Source organism: Etheostoma cragini, chromosome 24 (genome assembly GCF_013103735.1).
Source record: "Etheostoma cragini isolate CJK2018 chromosome 24, CSU_Ecrag_1.0, whole genome shotgun sequence".
NCBI classification, from domain to species: Eukaryota; Metazoa; Chordata; class Actinopteri; order Perciformes; family Percidae; genus Etheostoma; species Etheostoma cragini.
The window spans coordinates 8,406,892-8,415,685 of NC_048430.1; the positions used below are offsets into that span (position 1 = coordinate 8,406,892).

General features: G+C 43.4%; 1 protein-coding gene and 2 long non-coding RNA genes across 7 annotated transcripts in view; 2 read left to right on the forward strand and 1 right to left on the reverse strand.

Annotated features, from left to right (window-relative positions):
• The window catches only part of LOC117939404, an 11,852-nt gene extending 7,563 nt beyond the window's left edge, over window positions 1–4,289 (reverse strand). The window contains exons 1-2 of the long non-coding RNA XR_004655576.1: window positions 4,275–4,289; window positions 1,475–1,477 (exon numbers count right to left, since the gene is read on the reverse strand). This is a non-coding gene — a long non-coding RNA (uncharacterized LOC117939404). The remainder of the gene's footprint in view (window positions 1–1,474; window positions 1,478–4,274) is intronic.
• LOC117939396 (receptor tyrosine-protein kinase erbB-4-like) overlaps window positions 1–8,794 on the forward strand; it is a 238,984-nt gene that overhangs the window by 96,097 nt on the left and 134,093 nt on the right. The window lies entirely within an intron of this gene.
• LOC117939408 overlaps window positions 4,880–8,794 on the forward strand; it is a 6,521-nt gene continuing 2,606 nt past the window's right edge. Inside the window, exons 1-2 of the long non-coding RNA XR_004655580.1 lie at window positions 4,880–4,984; window positions 7,537–7,539. This is a non-coding gene — a long non-coding RNA (uncharacterized LOC117939408). The remainder of the gene's footprint in view (window positions 4,985–7,536; window positions 7,540–8,794) is intronic.

Here is an 8,794-nt window from a genome sequence, read left to right on the forward strand (position 1 = left end):
GTTTTGGTAAACTGACTGGATGCTTTTGCTGTTTCACTTTCTTCCTGTCCTGAAAATGCCTATTAGAGGTCCAATATTATGCTAGTTTTCATGTTCATATTTGTGGGTTTCTATTAGAACATGTTCACATGCTTTAATTCCACACGTGAAAATAGACCTGACGTGTATCTTTAGTGGAGCCGAGAAGTTGTGACATGACAAATGGAAGTCCTGATGGCTTGTGTGAAGGAACCATTTCTGAATACGGGCTGTGTGCAGTTCTCTGTGGATTGAACATTTTGATACTTGATACATAGCACCTCGACCTGCTTTGTAACAAAGAAAGACTGGGAAATCCATCATGGGACCTTTAAGCAAAAATGTCACTGTCTCTGTTGGTGCTGCTGTCCTGCTCTTATACTGCTGCAATATGTCAAACAGGGGAAAAGACAGCCACACATGGACGCGCTGTTATTTGTGTTCCCCCCCCCCCATCCGCTACGCTGTCAAACTCCCGTACGCAGGCTCTGAAACGCAAACAAACATCCGTTGAGACAGGCGTTCTCTCGGGGCGGAGCAGAGTAATCATGCCGCAGCACCTCTGGCAAGGCTAATTAAACCAGCACATCTGTGCCTTATCCCACATCTGGAGCAGGTGGCGGCGTAGCCTGCAGAATCTCCCCCCTCCCCATTTTCCGCCGCTACCTCCTTACTGCACTACTAAACAATGACGACTGCAAGGGCACGCAAAGATCTCCCTCTCTGTCTTTATTCTGTTTTGTTTTGTTGATGGCACATGTAGCGTGTGCAACCCGGACTGCAAAGGCAATGGGGGCCCCAAGCTCCCCAGTAAACGTCAGTGTATTCTAGCCAAAAGAAAAATGTTAACTAATTCAACTCACCAGAGTGTTAATTATCTCCTCACTCTTAGTCCGTACAGTTCTAAAAGTCTGTACTTGATCAACAGCTTTTGGTGTCACCGAGACATAATCTTGAAAGCCCTGCAAAAGCCGCAGCCACTCTCCGCCTTCCATTCTTGCTTACTCCCTCCCTTTCCTTGCTTGGCTCGGCTGAATTCTGGGACAAAAGTAAACCTCTCATCCATTGAAAGACAGGGGGGATAGGTGTAGGTTTATCCAAGCGAAATCAAGTCAGGAAGTGAGACGGGGTGGTAGGAACTGACAGTGCTGAGTGTTGAATCAAAGCCAGCATGAACAGCAGGACTCTTCTCTTCCACCGCTCTCCTGGGCAAACACAAAAAAAGACTTTATTTGCCTTAATGATTATGATTTTTTAAATAAAAATTGCTTTATTCCAAACCAATAAGCTAATTAGCAAAAGAAACAGATAAAAGTCCTATAATCCTCACTTTTGATATTTTTAATTCATCTGCTATCTGAATTCACACCTCCCATGATTCCTCTGCGTGCTCTGCATCACACTTTATTATCTCCTTTCTTTGCAAAATCGTTCTGGGACTTTCTATTCAAATTACTTCCTATTTCGGTAATTCTTGGTGACCCTCCAGCCTTCACAGCCTGTCCCTTAAGGTGCGATAAGATGCCCGTAACAAGGAGCTTATTGCTGCGTTATTACCCAGGCATCTAGATGGTTCCAGGGGCCTGCAGGGCAAATGTGACGGAGCTGACAGGTCCTGGGGACTCGACTGTCACTGTCAGGGAGCCAGCGGGTCGGCTCGATGCAGTTGTCAAACGGCAGGCGAGGAAACGCAAACATTCGGCATTTGTTAAAAGATGCAGATCGTTCCCACGCTCGTGCATATGCAAACAGACAGCGAGCAAGGGAGCATGGCGGCGCCGGTACATGCACACGCAAAATGAAATCGCCGTGACAGGGGACACACACACACACACACACACACACACACACACACGACCTGGTGAGTCCTCTGGGATCCCCTGACAGCTCTGCCCTGAGCTTCCAATCCGTCTCAGGGAGCTCCAAACACCCAGTGCAATTACTCTTTCTTGCTGACTGCACCTGCACAACATAATTGAGAAGGCTACTGGGGCTTTTTCAGGTAAAGATGTAAAAGGAAAAAAAGTGCGGAAAGGCAGCACAGGGCTATTGCACCTCAAACTGTGTGTGTGTGTGTGTGTGTGTGTGTGTGTGTGTGTTCTGTGCTCACACGTCCACCTGCTTTGTGTGTGTGTCTTTACTGAAGGACACTGTGTTGGACCAACGACAAAGTGAATTGTGAACCTCCACAATTAGTTTTGAATTGAATATTCAGTGACAGATTTGCAAGATTTGAACTTTGCCGACATCTCTGTTGCGATGGCGCGTCGGGCAGACTGATAATATCAAGTATTTATGCGTTGTTCGTCGTTTGAGATTGTCAATAATGGTTCAAGAGCCGGTATTAATGATCAGACATTAAATTGGTGGTGTCGCTAGGGCTGACTTCTTGAGACCAGGGGAGCTGGAGCATGCCCCAGTCTTACTTTAACGACACCGGCGGCAGGCCATTTGTCTGTAATAAGGAAACTGACTTGGTTCTTCATTATAAGTCTTTTATCTCAGTCGTGCCAGGAACTAAATGAAAGGATACTCAAAAACGCCTATAAAAACGGTCTAAAATTGACTTTTTAAACACTTGCATGACAGAGTGTTAAACTCTTCTCGCTGAAGTCACTCGCCGTGATGAATGGTCTGAATACAAATGGCCGGTGTCGCCATTTGACTTATCTAGCAAGCAATTATAAAGCTCTAGCATTGAAATAAAGTTGACTTGTTGTGAAATGGCGCATCTTTGTGACAGAATCTTCACTCATCTGGCAACCATGCAGTCTGCTTGGATTCCAGCTACCTAACTTAGGAGCCAAATCTCTCAGTTCAAGAGGAGAGGAGGACCCAGCAATGTGATATGAAACACGTAAGCCAATATTTGAAATGAAACTTGTAGAAAGCAGTTCTAAAACGCGTTTGTTGAGCATGAGAGGCCAAGACTTTGATAAAATACTGAGACCACTCTCATGTCCTTATGCTAAATATGAAGCCAGAGCCAGTAGGCATTCACTTATGTGTGAACGTTTCTTTGAATTTTAGCTTGATCCCCAGATCTCATACTTTTTCACTTTGTTTTCTGTCCTTCTCTGATCCCAATCCGAAGTTTCATGGATATGCACACACCTTGATTATACATTTCTCCATCCTGTTTTCCTATCACCAGCTCCTTCCATCCAAAATTCCTTTCTGTCTCCCCTTCCTGTCCTTTTCTCACTCATTCTCTCCCTCCTCCCTCCAGCCCACCTGTAAAAAAATATCTAACTTGCATCCCCCCCCCCCCCCCCCCCCCCCCCCCCCCCCCCTGGAGGCAGACTTAGCTCTTCTCCTATCTCCTCCCGCTCTCTCTCATTCCCCCGTCTCTCTTATTCTCTCCATTACTTGTGTGCTAACTTGCACAGAAAAAGACACCCGCTGAGACACTCACTCCCCTGTCATTTGTCAACACTGTCAGCTCGGATGAAAAGAAACGTACATACCTGCCGCCCACTCTCGCTTCTTCATGTCAAATCCCAGCACGCCGGAGTAGGCAGTGCCTCAGCCCGCTGTATCACCTCCGCTATCAAGAACTGCCAGATGTACTGAGTCACACACGCAAGTGATGGAAAGCTGTCACATCACAGTGGAAAAATGTGACCATCAGAAAGAAAACCTTAAAATATATATTTAAATCATCAGAAGAGATCCCTAATGACACAACTTGACTTGATAAACATAAACTTACCCCAAAAATGTGTTTCCAAATTATACCTTGAAGAATACTAAGCTCTATAGGCTTTATATTGTAGCAGCTTATTTGTGGCGTGCTGTCATAGAAGACAACAAACTAATCCTTGGAAAGTCAACTCAAGCGCAGCACATTGTGACTTGTTTGCATGTTAAGACCTCTCCAAGCTTTTGTGTGATTTAAGCACACGACAGATTTGGATTTACCTTGGTCCGCTTTCAATAACTACACGAGTTAAGACTTTTTTAGCACGGGCGAGGGACTTCTTGACGCAAAATACTCCCTCTGAAGTCTGAAATCAGTCACTTGAGGAATTAATTTGGAGACCCAAGTTAAACATTTTGAGTTTCGTTACAGAGCTCTAGGTTCCTTTTTGACATCGTCACATATCCTTCAGCCAATTCTTTGTGTCTCCCTTTGCTTACATAGTTGAAGTGTAACATTTGATCTATATTGTTTTGCTGGGAGCAAGTTCTTCTGGGACCAAACTTAAAATGCTCGCGGCCTTATAAGTTCAGTGGCCTTCTGTGAAAAGTTACACAAATTCCCTCTCACAAGGACAAACGTGTGTGTGTGTGTCTCAAGTTTCCAAAACAAACATATACTGGCTGAAATTGGTAGTTTAATGTAGAACAAATGATAATGCGAGAAGCACTTTCCAGCTCTGAAGCTATACACTTCATTTAACAACCTAAAAGAAGCAAAATAGTGATGACTTAAGTAAAATGATTTCTTCAATGCTCCTCATCACACTGTGCTGTTTCCTTTTCACATTGATTGCGTTAACATTGTCACTTGCCTGAAGAAAGGTTGCAGTTTGGTTCTTAACTTTGCCACTGATGCGTCAGAAGCAATTACTCCTAGCCGTTTGAGGTGCTGCTTTTTAGCCAAATAAGAGAGTGGGAACAAGAGGCATTTCCTCTTCCTACTCCATATCCATTCCCCGGGATGTTGAACTGCTGCTTAGGTACAGTGTTGTTTTGAGGCGCTTGTGATTTACTCAAATATTTGCATTTTACACTGCTTTCATATTTCAGATGGAACTGTACTTTTTACTGTAGTAAGCCTACTTGACTGACTGAGATTTTACAGTGTGATGACAGACATAATGCTGGCTGGATAAAGTAGGCCTGGACAATTTTCTTTTACGATAAATGGGTGCCGATTCAATTTGTATTGCGATTTTCATTTATTACGATTTGATAGTAGTGAGTATTGCGATTTTCTTTTCCTTCTTTGACAAAAACAAAAGTGAACGAATGATACACTTCTAGATACAATAAGTCATGAGACATTCTATCCTAAAAACTAATTGTTTTCTAAGAGGATGGCACATCACACGGCGGTCCGTCAGTCTGACATGTATTTCATTTGTAAAGAAGAACATAACGTACATTTGTATTTTCTGTTTATCTGTTGATGGATATGATGTAGTTGCACTCAGCGGTCCCATGTAAAAGAAAATATTTTGGTACATCCTGCTTCCTTCTCTTGATTCTTGCCTAAATTTTTTTCCAACTTATACATTTATTTCTTATTCTCAGCACACTTGGTGCTTGGCGAGCATGTGTTTTAAAAGACGGGACAGACAAGATAAAGGTAAACTACTGATTTCTGTGCTAAGCAAAAAAAAGAAAAGAAAAGCTTGGTGTAGTTTGTCTATTTCTAAAAAAACTCATTTAGTATGGTTCCTTTTGTCTCTGAGTGAGCTCCACTGAGATGGACGGAGGGGGGTTGGTGGACTTATTCACGAGCTCCTGAATTCATAACTACCCCAATGAGCAATAACCATGCCTCAGTTATCATGGGGAGCAATAACCCATTCGACTTCCTAATTATCGATCGCTTTTGATAGCCACACCGAAAAAGGTCAAGACAAGGTTTTTTTTTCTCAGTCGGTGAATGTGAAAGCAGGTTGAGTTACAGGCAGAGGCGACGAGGGAAAGACTGACTCACAGAGACACTCTCCCGCTGAGTGTCTGCGGCTGGCTGGCCGATTGGTGATAGAGACACACACACACACACACACACACACACACTCACACACACACACACACACACACAGTCTTTTGACATGAGGACGCTGTAGAGTACACATGTACCAAACACATGAGAAAAACACACTTCATCAGAACTAGAAGGCCACTTTCCCTGATGCTCTGACAGTTTGTGTGTGTGTGTGTGTGTGTGTGTGTGTGCGTGCGTGCGTGTGTGTGTGTGTGTGTGTGTGTGTGTGTGTGAGAACATTTTGCATGTGTATTCATGTGCATTCGTGTGTGTTTGACACTATGGACGCAATCTTTGGTACCTTGTGTTTTGGCATTTTGGCAGATTGGCTTATCTTGTACAGCTCTCTGTGTGATATCCATACATGTCTATTCAATAAGTACAATAAGTGACCTCACTGCAGCACAAATATTCTAATTGCCCAGTTTGTCCTAAAAAAATGATGTTCATATCTTGACTGTAGACAACAGGGTTGATGTTTTACAAGCTTTTTCAGAAAATCAACCAGACGACGAATTGTAAAAATTACCTTAGGTCTCTGAGGGTTAATAAATGCAAAATAAATCCAATAATATGACAAAAACCCACTAAAGCACAAAAACAGAAGCAAAGGCTAAGCACCAGAACCTGTTTGAATAAATCCTGAACAAAACCTATGTCAAATCCAAAAAGGAAATTATACACATGTAATAACACACTGTAAAAACAAATAGAAATCACCCCATGCTCTGTCCTAGGCCTCAATCGCTCCCTCCCATCCCTCCTCGCCCTGTCATAAGCACAGTTCCTGACTCATCAGACACTATTGTCATGCACCCACCATCGGCGGTACACACTGCTAAATTATTGGTCTCTTTTTAATAAGGCTATGGATTGTTTGAGGAATGGCACCGGCACCGCTGTTGATTATATTGAAAGCCTGTTGTTTTATATCCTGCGAATGTCAGATTTCTGCTATTTACATCCCTCAACTCCTGCATGCCGGTGAATGGTTATTGATTTTGCCAAAGATGAATGGGAGTTGCCGTGTAGAATTAAAACCAAAAAGACAAAAAGGGGTGAGAGGAGGAGGAGGAGGAGGAGGAGGTGGAAGGTGGGAGTGGGGGAGACATTGAGGATTGCCTTAAAGAAAGGACAGGAGTAATAAAAGATCAGAGATGTAAACCATTCAGTCTACAGCCAGAAAAAGTATCAAGGAACGTCCCGAAACCGAGATCACTGCTGCCACGTTGAACTTGGATGAGTTTTATAGCGATTTACGCACGAGGCTTTAAGTGCCTCCGTCAGGCGTCAGTCTTGGGCGGCTCTGTAAACAACATAGTTGCATATTTCGCTCCTGGCGCCGCTTTTTCAGCACTTTTTATACGGACTGGGATTCAGTTCAAGATGTGGCTGTTTGATGCTGTTGCCATGTTTTCGGCCCGTTGTCTCCATTGAATTCTTGCGCCCACGGCTTCAATCCATGGTCAAGAGCCAGACTGCAGCTGTGTCTGTTCCAAGCCTTCATCTTATTCTTTTAAAGGAAAGAAATGCTCACCCCGAACCATAGACTTTGTTACACATCAACAATCTGTGACGTTCAAAGCATCCCTGGAGTTATTTTTCAATGAAATAATGCAATGTACTTACTGTTATGTCTACTTCTTTAGTGAGTTTTTTTCCTTCGAGATTTTGGTTTTCCTGCATGAACCCAGAATATCCCCAGGGTTGTGCTCCTTTTTTCCCAAACGCAACACATCTTGTGGCTGCTTTGAATGTATGCTGAGGTCAAGAATTTAGTAAAGACACAAGTAAAGATTGTTTATGATTGAAAGTCCTCGCTTGACGTTGGAAACAGCAAGTTGGCAAAACAAGCTCGCCACAAGGTCTATTAGTAGCTGTTTGAATCATATCACACAATCTTACCAAGCATGTCAATTTTCCCTGGTTGCATGGGAATTTCCATTTTTCTGACCATTTTCTCAGCCAAAGATATTTGAATCTCTGATTATGTTGTGGTGAATTTCACACTTTGGCTTTATAAACTTTGCATATAATTGACAAGCCTGATGCTAAGCATTAATCAAACTCAGTGTAGCTGCACTGAAAACAGATGAATATTGTTTTGGCTCTGGTAAATTATAATTGGCATGTTAGCATGCATCTTTTGAATGTGACACAAAATTGAACAATTCTGATAAAATGACAAACGTCTGCTTGTTTCCACTTCTTAAATGTGAGGTTATGCTGCTCTTCTTTGGCTGATATTGTTGTGGATTGAATGTCGTTGGGGGCTGTGTGCCGTAAGGTCAAACAAAGCAAGCCCTTTCACGACGATGCATTGAGGCCTCGGAAGTTGTCGTGCTATTTGTCAGTTCTTTCTGAAATGTTTACTGTTCAGTCTGTCATATCCTGGCCCATGAGGACATGACAAAAAGTGGAAATGGACATGCAAACTAGACTCCAGTGGTCCAGATTTAAGTTGTTGCAATGTGATGGATTGAGTGTCGGAACAGTTGGAGGGAGGACAAGAGGCGAGACTTTTAATGACATCAGACAAGGACTGAGTCAGGAGGAAAATTGATGGGAAGTCATGAAAAATGGGGGTGGGGGGAAGGGAAGTGGAAGTGGAAGTGGAAATAAAGATGACAGGAGTGGAATGAGGTGATGGGGGGACGGAGGGAGGGAGGGAGGCCCGAGTACAGATAGATGAATGACATTTTGGATTCTCTCAGCAATACCGCGTCTCCCTAGACACAGGCTGTCTGGGTTTAGATAGAGGCCGTCACACTGAAGGGCTCATTTGCCTTTCTGTTGCTCATTACATCCTACCCAAACTTATTTCTTCCTCTGGGAGGTCACTTCCCCCGCTGCGCTGTTAGTGTGTGAGTGTGTGTGTGTGAGTGAGTGAGTGTGTGTGTTTACATGTGCAGCCATGCATAGAGGAGGAGATTTTGCATGTGTGTTGGTGCGTTCATGTGTGTTTTTGGGTGGAAAAATGACACTATGGACACAATCTGTGGTACATTGTGTGTGTGTGTGCGTGTGTTTCATTATCTCTCTGGCATGTTGTGT